This window comes from Eublepharis macularius, chromosome 5 (genome assembly GCF_028583425.1).
Source record: "Eublepharis macularius isolate TG4126 chromosome 5, MPM_Emac_v1.0, whole genome shotgun sequence".
In the NCBI taxonomy this organism is placed as follows: domain Eukaryota; kingdom Metazoa; phylum Chordata; class Lepidosauria; order Squamata; family Eublepharidae; genus Eublepharis; species Eublepharis macularius.
The window spans coordinates 99,072,521-99,089,365 of NC_072794.1; the positions used below are offsets into that span (position 1 = coordinate 99,072,521).

The 16,845-nt window shown below is 47.5% G+C and overlaps 1 protein-coding gene across 1 annotated transcript in view; it reads left to right on the forward strand.

The window, feature by feature from the left end:
• The window catches only part of ERI3 (ERI1 exoribonuclease family member 3), a 330,943-nt gene that overhangs the window by 312,008 nt on the left and 2,090 nt on the right, over window positions 1-16,845 (forward strand). The gene's annotated exons all lie outside the window — the stretch shown is intronic.

A 16,845-nucleotide genomic window follows, 5' to 3' on the forward strand; every position in this document is an offset into this window, starting at 1 on the left:
TTGCTTTTTTCTTTGCATAGTAAAGAGACTATAAACAAATTGGGTCCATGATTCTACCTGGAGAGTCTTCATTGCCTCTGTTTCAGTGCTTCTGTTTCAGTTGATCGTCGTCGTCCTTCTGTGCAGCCCCACATTGGGACTGCGCAGGCGCAGGCCAGCCGCGGAGAAGATTCTTTTAGCTTCTAGAAATGTGACGGGGACGTTCGGGCCCACCGCGCATGCGCGCCGGTGTTCCCGCCAATTTTGAAGTACAAGTACCCGAACGTCCCCGGCATTCCCTCAGTTCCTTTTTCGCCGCCGTTCGAAAAGGTTCTTTAGCTGTCGCTCGTGTCTTCGGACTGTTCGTCGCTTGTGAGTTATCGCTTCATTTTCTGGGACACGCCTCCACCATGTCCCATTCCTCTCTATTTAAGAAATGCCAGCAATGTGGCACTAAAATGACCCACTCAGACGGTCATGATCTGTGCCTTATCTGTTTGGGCGAGGGGCACGTCGTGGAGCGCTGTAAGTTCTGCATGGCCTTCACCCCGAAGGCGCGGAACGACCGCAAGGCCAGGCTCCGAGCCTTCCTTTGGGACGCCAACCTTCTGCCGCCCAAACCGTCTGGATCGTCCGGGAGCAAGCCCAGCTCTGTCGCTCCCTCGCCGGCTCCGCGTAAGTCGCCGGAACCGCTCCCCTCAGATCCGACGGGGCCGCCCGTTCCGGAGGGCTCGACTGCCCCCGGTTCCGTGAGTGTTCCGTCCAGTCGGAAGGTGAAGAAACGCGCTTCGTCGAAGCCTTCTTCGAAGCCCTTGGCCACTGCGGCTTCTTCGGAGCCCCCGCCAAAAAAGGCAAAGGCCAAGTCGAAAGCCAAGAGCCGTGCTTTATTGCCGGCCCCGACATCGTTGGCTGGTTCGCCTCCCAGATCGGCCCCTCCTGCTGAGGACGTCAGGAGTCTCCTGCACACCCCTTCGCCTCCTCGTACGCCTCCTCCGGTGGTTCCGGACGACTATGAATCGTTCCCTTGTTTTTCGGAACCGTTCCAGGAGTTTGAACGCTCCCTGCCATCTGCTCCGGTCCCGTCGGAGGTCTCTGTTCCGGCGCAGCCAGTCTTGTCGGTTCCGGCGCCGTTTCACCGATCCGTTCCGGTGTCTGCTGCTCTACCTCCTTGGCAGCCTGTCCCGGGCTTTGGGAACGTGTCCTCCTGGCAAGATTTCGTGGCTTGGATCCAGCAGTCGCCCCCTTCCTGCCTGGCCCATCGGCGCCCTTGACCTCGGTTCCGGCGCCGTCGACTCTGCCACTTGCTCCGCCTGCCGCTCGGCCGCATCGCCATCTTTCGGCTCCCGAGCCTTGTACCTCGGTTCCGACGGAGCGCCCTTCGGTTCCGACGCAAACCCCGGCGGTTTTCTCCAACTCCGAGGATGAAGAGGGCCTGGCGTCTCCATCAGAGTACTCCTCGGACGCAGCTTCCGACCCTTCCCCTGATGATGCTGTGGGGGAGCTCCGTTCGTCGTCTCCTAATGACGACTACAGAGTGTTCGCGGAGCAGCTGGTCCGGATGGCCGCGGCACTGGAGCTGGATGTCGCCTCTTCCACCTCAAAGCCCAAGAGCAAGCTGCTGGAGCCGCTGTACTCTGGCTCTCCTGCCTCGGTGGCGTTCCCCCCTGTCGAGGATCTCGTCGACAATGCCCTCGCGCTCTGGCAGACCCCTGCTTCCGTTCCGCCTACGGCCAAGAAGGTCGAGAAATATTATCGGCTCAAGCAGGAGGATTGCCCTTACCTCTTCACCCATCCGAAACCCTCTTCCATCGTGGCCGAGGAGGGTCAAGCTCGGTTGCGACGCGGTTCCTCTTCGGCTCCGTCGGATCGGGAGGGCAGAAAGCTGGATGGCATTGGTCGGAAGGTGTATTCTTCGGCTTCCCTGGGGTTCCGTGTTGCCAATTTCCAAGTGATAATGGGCTCCTACAATCTCTTCTTGTGGAAGCGACTATCCTCCTACCTCTCTGACCTTCCCGACGATCGCCGTGCCTTGGTCAAGGCTCTCCAGGCTGAGGCTTTCCGGTTGTCAAAGCAACAGATGACAGCTGGCAAGGACGCCGCCGACTCTGCTGCACGTGCGATGGCATCCTCCATGCTCTTGCGTCGGCACGCCTGGCTTCGATCTACGGCCCTGCCCCCCGAGAAGAAGGCCAAGGTCGAGGATTTCCCGTTTGAGGGTCCCCAGCTCTTCTCAGAGAAAACGGATGAGTCCCTTTCCCTCATGAAGAAGAACCAGCAGACGGCCAAGTCCCTCGGGGTTGCGCCTTCGGTTCCGCAGACGGGTCCGAGATATCGGTACGGCAGGTTCCGGTCCTATCAGTCACCCTACCAGCAGTTCCAACAGCGCCAAGGAAGGTTCTCCTCTGGTCAATCCTATGGCCACCGTTCCTACTCTGGCCAGCAGCGCCACTCTTCGAGACGCTCCGGCCGGTCCAAGGGACGACAGCAGCCTCCCTCGCCCAAGCCCTCGACTTCGGCGCAGAAGCCCACGGTCTTCTGACTAGACCAGGACGCTTCCCAGTTGGCCTGCAAGGACACTGTTAATATCTTGTTCTTGGACAGGCTACGGCCTTTCTTGCCCCGTTGGCGACTCATTACTACTGATAACTGGGTCCTCTCTATTGTGGCCCGTGGTTATAAGTTATCGTTTACCACTGCACCCCCTCTTTTGCACCCCCCTCGTTGTGCTTCTTGTTGTAATGTTGTGTTACAAAATAATGTTTTGGAGTTGGTTAACAAAGGTGCTGTCCGGGTGGTCGATGTCTCTGCTTCCCCTTGGGGATTTTATTCAAGATACTTTCTTGTGGATAAGAAAGATGGGGGGTCTCGTCCCATTTTGGACCTTCGGGCCCTTAATACTTACTTGAGGGTGGAAAAGTTTAGGATGCTTACTCTGTCACGAGTATTGGAACTCTTGGAGTCAGGCGTCTGGATGGCCATTTTGGATCTCAAAGACGCCTACTTCCACATTTCCATCTTTGAGGGCCACAGAAAATATCTCCGTTTTACCTGTGGAGGCGCTGTCTATGAGTACACCGCCTTGCCCTTTGGCCTGGCCTCGGCGCCCAGGGTGTTCACTAAATGTATGGCCACCGTGGTGGCACATTTACGGTCTAGTGGCTGTTTTGTCTATCCATATTTGGATGATTGGCTCCTGGTGGGTCCCTCCTCTGATTCCCTCCGGGCCTCTATCGCCCTCACCTTGTCCGTGCTAGACGGCCTGGGGCTAGTGGTCAATTTGGGGAAGTCTGTGTTGTCCCCAGGTATGAGCATTAGGTTCATCGGGGTCCACTTTGACTCTCTGCTGGGCCGGGCTTATCTACCCCCGGACCGCTTGAGCAGGCTGTCCTGCCTGGCCCGCCACTTCGTGCATAACCGGTTCCAAACTGCCCTCCTGATTCAAACCTCGTTGGGCCTCATGGCCTCCTCCACAGGGGTGGTGTGTTTTGCACGCCTGCACATGCGGCCTCTGCAAAACTGGTTTGTTCGGGTTTTCAACCCTCTCGCTATGAGTCAACACCGTGGGTTTTCCATCCCGAGGGTGATACAGCGGTCCTTGGTGTGGTGGACTGTCCCTGAGAATTTGTCCAAGGGTTGTCCTTTTGGTCCCTTCCTGCTGGAGGTCACCGTCTTTACGGATGCTTCCAATCTAGGCTGGGGAGGGCGTTGTGGGCGCCTGTCTGCTCAGGGTGTTTGGTCCTCCCTTGAGGTAAACATGCACATTAACCTCTTAGAGCTTAGAGCGATCCGTTACTCCCTTGCTTCTTTTGCAGATGTCATTCGGAACAAGAGGGTGCAGGTCCTGTCGGACAATACCACAGCCTGTTACTATCTCAACAAGCAGGGAGGAACGGTCTCGCTCAAGCTCTGCAGGGAAGCGACTACGCTCTGGAACTGGGCCATTACCAACAACGTCCTGCCCAAGGCCGTTCATATTGCGGGGGAGAGCAACACAGCAGCAGATGCGCTGAGCAGAGTGTTTTTGCCCCAACACGAGTGGTCCCTCAACAGGGCTTACCTCCATGTGGTTTTCCGCATGTGGGGCACCCCGCTCATCGACCTCTTCGCCACAGCCCACAACACACAGGTTCCCCTGTTCTGCTCCCGGGCCGGGATTGGCCATCGTTCACTGGGGGATGCCTTCCAGATACCCTGGTCTCCAGGGCTCTTTTATGCCTTCCCGCCCTTCCCACTCCTTCACAAGGTCGTGTCCAGGATCAGAGCCTTCCGGACCCATTGTATCCTGATTGCCCCTCGGTGGCCTCGCCAGGATTGGTTCCCCCTTTTACTCTCCCTGTCACAGGGGCGGTGTCTCCCGCTTCCACACGCCACAGACCTGCTACTCAGGGACGGAGTGTGGCATCACGATGTGGCAGTGCTAAATCTGACTGCCTGGCTCCTCTGCGCCCCAGACTAGGCCTCTCTACTAGGGTGCTTAATGTGATCTTGAATGCCCGAAAACCGTCTACCAGGTTGTCCTACCAGAGGAAGTGGTCACGTTTCTCTAGGTGGTTAGCCCCCAAAGGGGTTTCCCCTTTCACTTGCCCGCTGCCTGTCATTCTGGACTACCTCCTGGACCTGTGCTCCCAAGGCCTGGCGTTCTCCAGTGTTAAGGTGCACATGGCTGCTATCTCTGCCTTCCATGAGCAGATTGATGGGAGGACTGTGTTTGCACATTGGCTGTCCAAACAGTTCCTGAAGGGCCTACTAAAGTCCTTTCCTCCTAGGGCCCATCCTATTCCTCAGTGGAGCCTGACCCTGGTGCTCTCCCGTCTGATGCTCTCCCCTTTTGAGCCCCTGTCTACCTGTCCCTTGCCTCTGCTCACGCAGAAGGTGGCCTTTTGGGTAGCAGTCACTTCCTCCAGGCGGGTAGGGGAGTTGTCTTCTCTGAGGTGTGACCCCCCCTTCCTGCAGTTCTTCCCCGGTACGGTCATGCTCCACACTAGTATGCAGTTCCTGCCCAAGGTGGTTTCCAAATTTCACCTGCGTCAAAAGGTGGTCCTTCCTTCCTTTTTTCCTACTCCCTCTTCCCCAGAGGAACGTACTCTACACACATTGGATGTGAAACGTGCTTTATTGTTTTATTTACATCGCACCAAGTGTTTCAGGAAGTCTCCTGCCCTGTTCTTGTGTTACTCTGGCCCTCGCAAGGGCTCGCCAGCTTCTGCCCAGTCCATCTCTCGCTGGATTGTGTCTGCAATTAAACTTTGTTATCAGCAAGCTGGAGTCCGGTGCCCGTTGTTGATTACTGCTCATTCTACTCGAGCACAAGCTGCCTCTGCTGCCTTCCTGCGAGGAGTGCCACTCCAGGACGTCTGCCAAGCTGCAACATGGTCTACCGCTGACACTTTCATTAAACATTATTCTGTAGACGTGAATGCACGCCGTGAATCCGCTGTTGGCACGGCTGTTCTGCATTCTTTGTTCACATAGACACTCACACCCGCCCCCATTGGTGAGATGCTAGCTATTCTCCCAATGTGGGGCTGCACAGAAGGACGACGACGATAAACAGGGTTTCTCACCTGTAACTGTTGATCGTCGAGTCTCTTCTGTGCAGACACACATTCCCTCCCGCCTGCCCCGCTGTGAGTGCTTGGTTTACTCCATTGTTTCTCCGGCGGCTCAGGTGAACTGAGGGAATGCCGGGGACGTTCAGGTACTTGTACTTCAAAATTGGCGGGAACACCGGCGCGCATGCGCGGTGGGCCCGAACGTCCCCGTCACATTTCTAGAAGCTAAAAGAATCTTCTCCGCGGCTGGCCTGCGCCTGCGCAGTCCCAATGCGTGTTTGCACAGAAGAGACTCGACGATCAACAGTTACAGGTGAGAAACCCTGTTTTTCTAGGACTTCTGCAGTCAGGGCTGCAAAAAACCCGAAAAGCTAGTACCTTAAGATGGCAGGTGTTTGTTTTGGTCTCTGTCCTGAAGTTGAGGAACAAATTGTTAGTTTTGGATCATACTCACACATGGAAGACCCTAAAAGGGGCATCTTTTATTTAACCTGCAATACTCAGCTTTCCCCCTGCAGCCTTAACATTTTGTCAACACTGGTGGCAGCATCCTTTGAGCTCCTGGCGTCCATTCTAGTGAAAGAGCATTATCTTTCCAGCAGCCATAAAATCTACACATAGGCTTTCTACATTGGGCATACTGTTTGTAAACAAGAACTTGTGTGTTTTTTCTGCTTTCCAAACTCAATGGGAGCACTGTTTTCTATGGTCTTAGAAGATGGTGCTTCTTCTAATCCTCCCCGCCCCAGGAAAGAATATAGTCACAGATTAGATGTATGCTGGACTCTGAAGTTCTGCTTAGATAATATGCAGTACTTGCTTCCTTTAAGAATTTCTTTTTAGGTAAGAAGAACTCTGATGTCATTTAGTTAGGTGATTGAATATGTGGGTCCTACTCGTTTATAAATGTCCGAGTAGGACTGCCCAACAAGGTAGAACAACCATAGTCCCTGAGAGAACTGTGGCAAGTTTTTGGAGTTGTGTTATGGCTGACAAAATCCATAGAGCAGCCATGTGGTGGTTATTCATATGTTTGCAAGCCATTATAAGACCGATGTTTGTTTATGGGCAGATGCCATAATACTACAGCATGTTATGGGATACTGAATTTTTGAGGACATATCCCATCCAGCGATAACTGCTGTTATGCATTCCCATGAATAGACTGCCCTAGAGCCACTTAGGAGAGAAAACAGATATTTTCCCTTGCCTATAGATTTTCTGTTCTTGCTGCTAGACGTATGACCCAAAGAGTCCCTCTTTGTTGTCTGATTTAGGTATGGAATTAGCCAAGGACATCTGGGAAAGTCACTTCATCCTCCCCTCTCACTCTTCTTAGTTACATGTTCGATTAACTTGTTTCCTAAGTTACTGTGTTAGATGGGTGAATGCTAGGCATTGCAATGCTCAGGTATGTATTTGTGGGGAGCTGCTTGTCCCAGATAATGCTTTCAGTGGCACACTATTCTTGTCCCCACTAACATTTGCAACTGCTACCCACATAAATGTTTTGTCATGTTGTTTTCCTGTTCCCATTCTCAGTACTTCCAGTTTTCTTTAACCAACACTTTCCCCCTTCTGTTGTATTACCATCCGTGCATTTGCAGAGAACTGTCATTCCTCTCTCTCTTCTTTTTCTAAACAGCACAAGCTCGGATCATTAAATAATCCTACTCCTATAATTATTATAGTTACTCTTTTTTACATTTTCCCCAGTTGGAACAAATTGTGAAAATAGGTAAATATATAGATTTACATATTTTATTACAGAATTTGATTATTCTAGTCTAGAACAAAATTCTGGGTTTTGCTGTAAGTTAGCAGCTCACATTAATTCATATGCAACTGCAGTGAGTTGTACATAAATCAGAATTCACCAGAATACCCACAGCCATGATGCCAGCACCCAACAGGTTAATCAGTGTGAAGGCTGGGTGTGTGTGAGTTTGTATATCTGTTGACACCAATGCTTAAGTGCATTGGCACTTTTGGGCCACGACTGGCTATGTGGTAGTTTCCTGCTCCATTCGGCCTTTGGTGTTCCTTCCTCAGTCAGTGTGCCTGTCTCTTAGACAGTGAAATATGGCCACAATTAGCCTGGATACAGTTCAATTATGATAAACAGCGCTTGCACCCTTTAAGCCGTGATTAAAAGGCCTCCCCCCTTTGATAGAGAGACCTAATTTCACATTATTATCGCTGCCGCTTGATTATAAAGCACTCCTTGGATTTACAGTTAAGAGATGGATGTGGAGGCGCTTCTTTATCATTTACACATCAGTAATGATGCAGCTGTCCCTCTGCCACAACATCCATTTACTAGCAGGGGTGTGTGTGTGTGTGTGTTCTACTTCCCTCCCCCGCCAGAGTGGCAGCACCACCTCATGTCATCCAGGCCCTGCCTGCCACATGAAAGTGGGCAAAGTCACCCTTACGGTAACAGCGTGATGAATGGGCGCACACTAATGAAATGGAGACATCAAGGCGTGGGGCGAGGAAGAAAGAGTGCTGATGGGAGGCAGCGGAGCTGTCCCGAGTCGGAGGGGAGCGGGAAGAAGGATCGCCTCACCACCGTGTGCTGTCAAGGGAGAAATTACACATTTACTCTTGCTTTTTCTTAAGGAGACGGCCACCATAGATCAAAACATGGATTTACAAGCCAATTTTCAACATGAAATATAGACACCAGGAATCAATTTAAGCCCTGCTTCTATTTTAGCAAACTCTGCCTGCATTTAGTCTCTGGTAAATAATGTGAACCAGCCCAGCCCCTGGATTCTTCTTCATTCAGCAGAGAATGCAGCTCACTTTTTGTCCATCTGGCCATTTCTTCACCTTAATTGTTTTACTTTAACTACTTGATGATTCTTCCAATGTAAAGGGTGAGGAAAAGAGTAAGACTTAGACTGGAGCTAATGGGGTTGCAATAAAAACCCACACCAAAACTGTACAGGAAAGAAGCTTCTGGGGGCAATTACGAGGTTTCTTATGTGTCACGTAGCATGGCATCAGAGACTGTAAAAGTATATTTCTAACTCTTATATAGTTGTTGTGGGAGGGGAAAGGATGAGTAATTTCTGCTACTGTTTCAGGAACCAAAAACTGGGGGGAAAAACAAGGGTGATAAGAAGTACGAGAATGACTTTTAATTTCAAAAACTTGGTTGTGTGAGGGGAACTCGTTTGCTCTTCAAAGCGCTCTGGTCCTTTATAAGAAACCAAACTTCAGCTGCTTTGGCCTTGCTGCCAATATACTCCTTTTTTAATTAGCGTGAATTAGATAAATGGGGGGGGGGGTAATTTAAATCAGCATAAATTATGCTGAGCACTGACTTTAGAATGTTTTGACAGAACGAGACACACCACCCATGAGACCTCTATTCCCTCTCTTTCCTGCCTCATGGGGGGTTGCTCTGATGCCAGCCTTGCACTGTACCTGTATTAAAGATTTTCCACAGGTCAGTACTAGTATAGAGTGCATTCACCACTCAATGCCTGCTCTGTGCTATTGGTCACCTGGTATTCATTTGAGCCACATTAAGATTAATTTGAGGTAAGGTATGGCATTAGTCAGGAATGAGATCTCAGGATTGTCTTGTGCCACGTTGTTCCTATTTGAAGAGGAAGTAGTTATGCCTCTTAAACTCAACCAAGACTGACTTGGCATGCTGTGCAGACATTGTCTAAAAAGCAATAAACTTGATCACAGGTCTTGGGCCACAAAAACTGGTGGGATCTCACTGTGTTGAAGAGGAGTCTTTTGCTAACTAAATTTAAAGGCCCAGACAGACTAAGAATTCTCTACTACAAGTGGGCTCCTGAAGGGCCACATCAGTAGTATGGATTTTGTGGGGAGATGTGCAGCAATTAAAATTTTGCCAGTTATAGTCAAGTTGACATTTTCTAGCATTCCTACCAAGAGAGAATTTCAGCTCTTAAATAACACAGCTTCTTGAGAAAACACAATGGAAGCACATCTATTTCAGCAGTGATTCTCACTGGACAGACAGGAAGACTGCGGGATCAGACTAGTGGGCCATCTAGTCCAGCATCCTGTTTCACACAGCAGTCAAGCAGTTGCCCTGGAGGGCCACACAAACAGGGCACAGAGGCCAAAGCCTTCCTCTGATGCTGCCTCCTAACACTGGAATTCAGAGGTTGGGTGATCTCAAGTTATAGTATTATTGGAGAGGAGGAAAAGGTGGTTTCTCTCCACGTTCTTTACCCTGTGCATGAACCTCTGTCATGTCTCCCTTTATTGGAGCGAGTGTAAATAACGCGGCGGAATAACGCTGAGCTGATTAGAGAGGCAAAAGTTTTATTTGAGGAAGTTACATACTTGAGGAAAAGAGGGGAGAGAGAGATCCTAGCTATCTGACTACATCTTGCAGAGAGAGAGAAGAAGTGTGGCAGGAGAGAGAAGAAACAGGATATTGCCCTGTTTAGCCCAATAGGAGACAAGACAAGGAAATGACCCCCAGGAAACAAGAGAGGTGCTACTCTCACTGTCCTAAGTGATCCTTGCTGCCCCTGCATGGTAGGCTCTTCTTCCTTCTTGCTGCTGCAGTACACCAGACATTGCTATTTCCAACACCCCTTCTCAATGTCTAGTGTACAGAGTCCACAAAGTTCAATCTTTCATGTAGACTTTGAAATTTCTCTTTGGCAAGTGGCATGGTGAGGACGTCTGCTATCATTTCTTCTGTAGGGCAGTACTGTAGCTCAACAAGCCCTTCTTCTTGCATATTTCTCACAGTGTGATTCTTTATGTCAATGTGCTTGGTTCTTGATCCAATTCTTTCTGTATTTGCAAGTTTTATGCAAGATTGATTATCTTCAAAAAGTTGTATAGGTTTAGGTTCATCTATCCCAAAGTCTTCTAAAAGTTGTAGAATCCACTTGAGTTCTTGGCATGCTTCTGCTGCTGATATGTATTCAGCTTCTGTAGTTGATGCTGCTACAAGGTCTTGCTTTCTGCTTGTCCGACTGATTGCTCCTCCACCATAAAAGAACACTCGTCCACAGGTAGACTTTCTGTCTGTGATGTCTTCTGCCCAGTCAGCATCCATGAACCCCACTAGTCTGGGATTGTCGCTTGCTGGTAGCTTGAGCTTCAGTTGTGCAGTACCTCTCAGGTATCTTGCTAGTCTTTTGACTGCTTGCAAGTCATTCACACTTGGTGATGCACTTTTCCTGCACAGTATTCCAACTGCTGCTGCTGTGTCAGGTCTGGTTACTGTACTTATGTAGAGCAGTTTTCCAATTGCTTCTCTGTACACTTTGATGTTTCTCAGAGGTTCATTGTTTCCATCTTGTTTCAGGAAATCTGTTTCCATTGGAGTACATGTTGGTTTTCCATCTTTCATATCCATGTAGTCTAGGAAATCCATGATCTTTTGTTTTTGATTGAGAAGATAGCTTCCATCTTCCTCTCGCTCTATCTGAACGCCAAGGTAAAAACTGACATTTCCAAGACACTTTACTTCAACCTCTTGGTTCAGATGCTGAATTATTTCATCACAATCTTGTTGATCTTCATAACAAAGGAGAAGATCATCTACATAAATCAGAATAAAAGTCCATTTGTTGTCTGTCTTTCTTGAGTACAGGCAGCGTTCTGCCCCGCCTTGCTTGAATCCTTCTTTGATGAGCATTTGGTTCAGTTTCTGGTTCCAGGCCCTTGCAGCCTGTTTCAGTCCATAAATGTTCTTCTGCAGTTTGCATATAAGTCCTCTGTCTTTGGACTGTTCAAATCCAGGAGGCTGTGTCATATACACGTCTTCTTCCAGCTCTCCATGTAGAAAAGCAGTTTTCACATCCAGATGCTCCACATGCATCTTCCTTGCGGCTGCTATGCTCAGTAGTGTTCTTACTGAAGTGTGTTTCACTACTGGTGCAAAGGTTTCATCATAGTCTTCTCCATACTTCTGGGAATATCCCTTTGCAACTAGTCTTGCTTTGTACTTCTGTACTTCTCCATCTGCATCAAGTTTGGTTTTGAAAATCCATTTGCATCCTACTGTCCTTTTTCCAGGTGGTAGTTCTGTGAGGATCCATGTCTTGTTCTGGATCAGAGAGTCAATTTCTTCTTTTGCAGCTTTTCTTCATTTCTCTGCTTCTCTTGCTGGCATTCCTTCTATGTCTTCCCAGCTAGAAGGTTCTGGTACAGCTTCTGTTTTTGCCAGGTAAGAGAATTTCAATGGTGGAACTCCTTTGTTTGTTCTGTCTGAGCATCTGACACTTGGCTCTGCTTCCCCTTCTCTTTCTGTGGGCTCTGCAGGTGTCTCTTGCGTCTCAGTCAGGTCCCAGAGTTGCACAATTTCTGGCTGCTGTGCTGCATCAGCTTCCTTTGGTGTAGATTCTCTGGTGTCTGGCTTGCTTGCCTCTTTTTCATCAATGTACACCACATGGCGGATCTTCACCGTGTCTGTCTCTGGGTTGAGGATTCGATATCCTTTGCATCCCAGTGCATATCCAACAAATATGCCTTCTTCTGTTCTGAGATCCATCTTAGACCTCTTTTCCTTCGGAACATAAGTGTAGGCTTTTGATCCAAACACACTCAAATGCCTTACATTGGGCTTGCGGTTGTACCACAGTTCAAATGGTGTGCTGCTTGCACCCTTTGTAGGTAGCATGTTCTGCAGATAGGCAGCAGTGTTGATAGCTTCTCCCCAATATTTTTGAGGTACCTGTGCTTCTTGCAGCATACTTCTGCACATTTCTGTGAGAGAACGATTTTTCCTCTCCGCTATCTCGTTGAGTTCGGGGGTGTATGGCACGGTCAGGTGATGCTCTATTCCTTCAGCTGCTAGGAAGCTCGTCATCTCCTTCCCCACGTACTCGCCTCCATTGTCTGTGCGGATAGCCATTGGTTTTCTCTGGAATCTGTTCTGCACCATTGCTAGGTACAGCTTGAATTTCTCCAGTACTTGGCTCTTTTCTCTGAGCAGGTAAATTACAGTAAATCTTGAAAAATCATCAGTAAAAGTCAGAAAGTACTTACTTCCACTGGGTGTTTCTGTTCCCATGGGTCCACAGACATCACTGTGAATCAGCTCCAGCGGTCTTGTGGTTTACTTCTCACTCTGCTTGGTGAAAGAAGGTCTTGTGCCTTTGGCTTGAATACAGCAAACACATTTCTCTGCATCAGGACATTTTCTCATTTGCAAATCATTAGTCAGATTCTGCCTTTCAAGCTGATATATATAATCCATATTAGCATGTCCAAGCCTTCTATGAATAAGATGAGTACAATTCTTGTGGCTGCACTTTTCAATTAAATTCACTGCCCCTTCAGAGCAATCCAGCATATACAGTCCATCCTTCAATGTGCCTTGTGCAATTAATTCACCTTCATTGCTAATAAAACATTTCTCTCCTTTGAACACAGTCTCAATTCCCTTTTGTGCCATCGCAGATACAGACAACAAGTTAGCTCTAAGTTCAGGTATGTAGAGACAGTCAACAATCTGCACTTCTTTAACTTGGCCACTGGGTAGTGCACAATATGCAGTCACATTCCCTCGTCCCCGAGCAGTTAAAGTTTCTCCATTAGCATTATACAGTCTTTCATGGTGTGTATTAATCTCATCAAAAAGCTTTTCATCTTTACACAAATGGTGACTGCATCCACTGTCAACAGCCAATTTGCATATGCTTTGATCATTTCCACCAACATTTAAACAGTTCTTATTAGATCTGCGTTTTGCTCGGCTATCGGCATTAGAGTTGCTATCAACTCTATCTGCATTCCTAAAGGCTTTTGCTTCCGTCTCTCGTGGCGGCGACTTGCTCACTCTTTGTGATTCAAAAAAGCGGCAGTTTGCCTTTAAATTCCCTCTCTTCCCACAGATGCTGCAGGAGAAATCATTTCTTGAACTGACTCTTAAAGCGAGTTTTTTGGGCTGATCCTTGTAAGATTGTCTGTTAAGATTTTCTTCTTGCAATCTTGCAAGTACATAGTTTAAGCTTAGACTTTCTTGCATTTCCAAAACATGCACAATGCTTGCATAAGATTGAGGAAGGCTGCTTAACAGAATTATTGCCAAATCCTCATCCGGGATCTCCTTTCCAAGGGATCTTAATTTCTGTGTTAATTCCATGAAATTTGAAATATGGTCTTTTAGTTGTTGCTGGGGCTGCATTCGAATTCAATACAATTGTCTCATTAGCAAGATTTTAGTTTTAATTGATTCTTGTCTGTTTATTTGTGAAAGAGATCTCCACATTTGACCTGCCGTGGGCTCATGAATAACTCTTAACAATTGTTTATCACTTAAAGCATTAATGATAATAGATCTTGCCTTTCTGTCTTGCTTCACCCATTTGGCTTCCTTTTGTGGGTCTCCCGTTGGTTTTGCATCACTCACTGCAGACCAGACCTCCAGCGAAATAAGATGTGCCTTTATTCTTTCTGCCCAAATATCATAATTGTTGTCGCCTAGTCGGTCGACCTGGAACCCCTGCTGTGCTCCCCAGGAGTCCGCCATCTTTCCTCTATTGTCTACCCTCTGTGCTTTAGCCTGCGGCTATCTGAGCTCCGGCAGAAGTTTTATTGCTCTCTCTTAATTTCAGCTTGCGTTAAGTTCTGGTGCCCATTACCCTATTGGAGCGAGTGTAAATAACGCTGCGGAAAACGCTGAGCTGATTAAAGAGGCAAAAGTTTTATTTGAGGAAGTTACATACTTGAGGGAAAGAGGGGAGAGAGAGATCCTAGCTATCTGACTACATCTTGCAGAGAGAGAGAAGAAGTGTGGCAGGAGAGAGAAGAAGCAGGATATTGCCCTGTTAGGCTCAATAGGAGACAAGACAAGGAAATGACCCCCAGGAAACAAGAGAGGTGCTACTCTCACTGTCCTAACTAAGTGATCCTTGCTGCCCCCTGTATGGTAGGCTCTTCTTCCTTCTTGCTGCTGCAGTACACCAGACATTGCTATTTCCAACACCCTTAACCACCTTTTTTTCTAGACCGAAAAGTCTCAGACTCTCCATCCTTTCCTCATAGGAAAGATGCTTCCACCCCTTAATCATCTTGGTTGTCCCCTTTTGTATCTTTTCCAGCTCTGCAACATCCTTTTTGAGATACAGCAATAAGAACTGCAGAGAGGATGCTGCACCATAACTCTATACGAGGGCATTACAGTATTGTCTGTTTGATTTTCAATCCCTTTCCTAATAATTCCTAATATGGAGTTTGCCTTTTTCTCTGTTGGTGCACACTGGGTTGACCTTTTCACTGAGCTTTCTACTACAGCCCTAAGATCTTTCAGTCTCAGTCAGTTCAGACCCCATCAGCATATATTTAAAATTAGGATTTTTGTTCCAGTGTGCATCACTTTACATTTACCCAAATTGAACTTAATTTGCCACATTGTTGTCCACTCATGCAGTTAGAAGAGATCCTCCTGTACCTCTTCACAATCCACGTTGATTTCCACAATCCTGAATAAAGTACTGCCATTTGCAAACTTGCTACCACACTGCTCACCCCAATTCCAAATAATTTATGAAGAAATTAAATTGTACTGGTCACAATACCGATTTCTGAGGGACCCTACTGAGCACTTCTCTCCATTGCAAGAACTGTCCGGTTATTCTTTTCCTGCCATTTAACCAATTTTTAATCCACAATCCTTTTATCCCATGATTGCTAAGCTTACTCAGAAGCTGTTGCTGAGGTAAACTTGTCCAAAGCCTTTTGGAAGTCCAACCATATGATGTCTTGATGTCTTCTGGTTCATACTTGTCCACATGCTTGTTAACCTGCTCAGAGAACGCCAAAGATTGGTGAGGCAGGACCTCCCCTTGTAGAAGCCGTACTGATTTCCCCTCAATAGACTTTGTTCCTCATTGTGCTTAATAATTCTCTGTTTAATAAGTTTCTACTAATTTACTTGGAACAGATGTTAGCCCAACTGACCTGTAATTCCTTGTATTTCCTCTGGGTCCCCTTAAAAATCAGGGTGATATGCCTGCATCCTTTTGGGGAGATACATTTCAAAAATCATTTTCTTTATTTTTATGGAAGCCAAGTGTTTGATTCACTGCAGTGGCCACTCTGGTTAGCATTTAGGGAATTTTAAAAAAACAAATAGCGAGAAACACTGGCAGGGCATCACCTGCCAGTTTGAGCAGTTAGTCACAGCCACGCACTTATCTAGGGAATGGAAGGGATCAGATACCTTTCTGTAGCTTGGTGCAGCTGTTTATTGATCACTGGATATGGTGCTATGAACACTTAGATCAAGCTAGTGCCTTGTTTTCACTGGGAGAAAAATGAAATGAAAAAAACCCAGAAAGATCCTGAGGTGATGAGAGAAGTCCTCACCTCAGTGGCTCACTGAACCCATGAAAGCAAAATAGCAAGGGGAAACCAAAAACCAGGATGTCATGACTGAGTCCATTCCTTAAGCAGAAGTGTGTTGAGAGGGTCATGTAATTGTTGCATCACAAAAGACCTGGTAGACATGTAATACCCTCTATTGAGTTAGGATCTTACAGATTCAAACCTTCCAAAACAAGTATTCTAGAAACTAAAGGGACCTGAAGCATTCCAGGATGAAAAATAATGGCACAGGCAAGAAAGCTGTGCCATACACCATAAAGGAAGACAAAGAAATGTTATTGCATCTTCAAAGTTGACCTGTTCATTACAGTTGATAAGAATTGGGCTGTCCAGCAACAGCTCACAGGGCAGTGCCCACTGCAACTTGGCCAGCACCACTGCAGGGTAGTCATGGAGGGGTCAAGCAGGCCATACCCTATATGCAGGAGTGGCCTTCTGGCTTCTTGTGGAATGAATAGATGACCTCATCAAGCAATGCAAGATACTAGATATTAGCACAGGTTGGATGTTGCAAGAGGTGCAGGGTTCTTATATACATACAGTGTGGATTTGCTAAGACAACAAATTTTCAGTTTCGAGGGAGGTTATTAAACATCATACTTCTTTAATTCAGAATTTTGGGGTCTTACAGGAGAAACAAGGAGGACCCACTCACCTGCAACGTCAAATATGGCAGTGAGTGGCACAGTGAATACTGGCACAGTGCATTTTCACTCAAAGGTAGCAGGTTTGGAGAATACTACTGGGATAAATATCACATTTACTGCCATGCAAATATGCAGCATTCACAGAATGGAACACGGAATTTGCCTTGCGAGTTTGAGGGTTCAAAAGTATCTATACCATGCTAAAAAGATTCTCTTCTGTGGTTGCTAGATATTGCCCAAGTGCAACTTAAGGCTCTTTCACAGAGTTTTACATATAAACCAACCATGTATCTAAACTGGTGGTTGCCTCAGCTGTATAG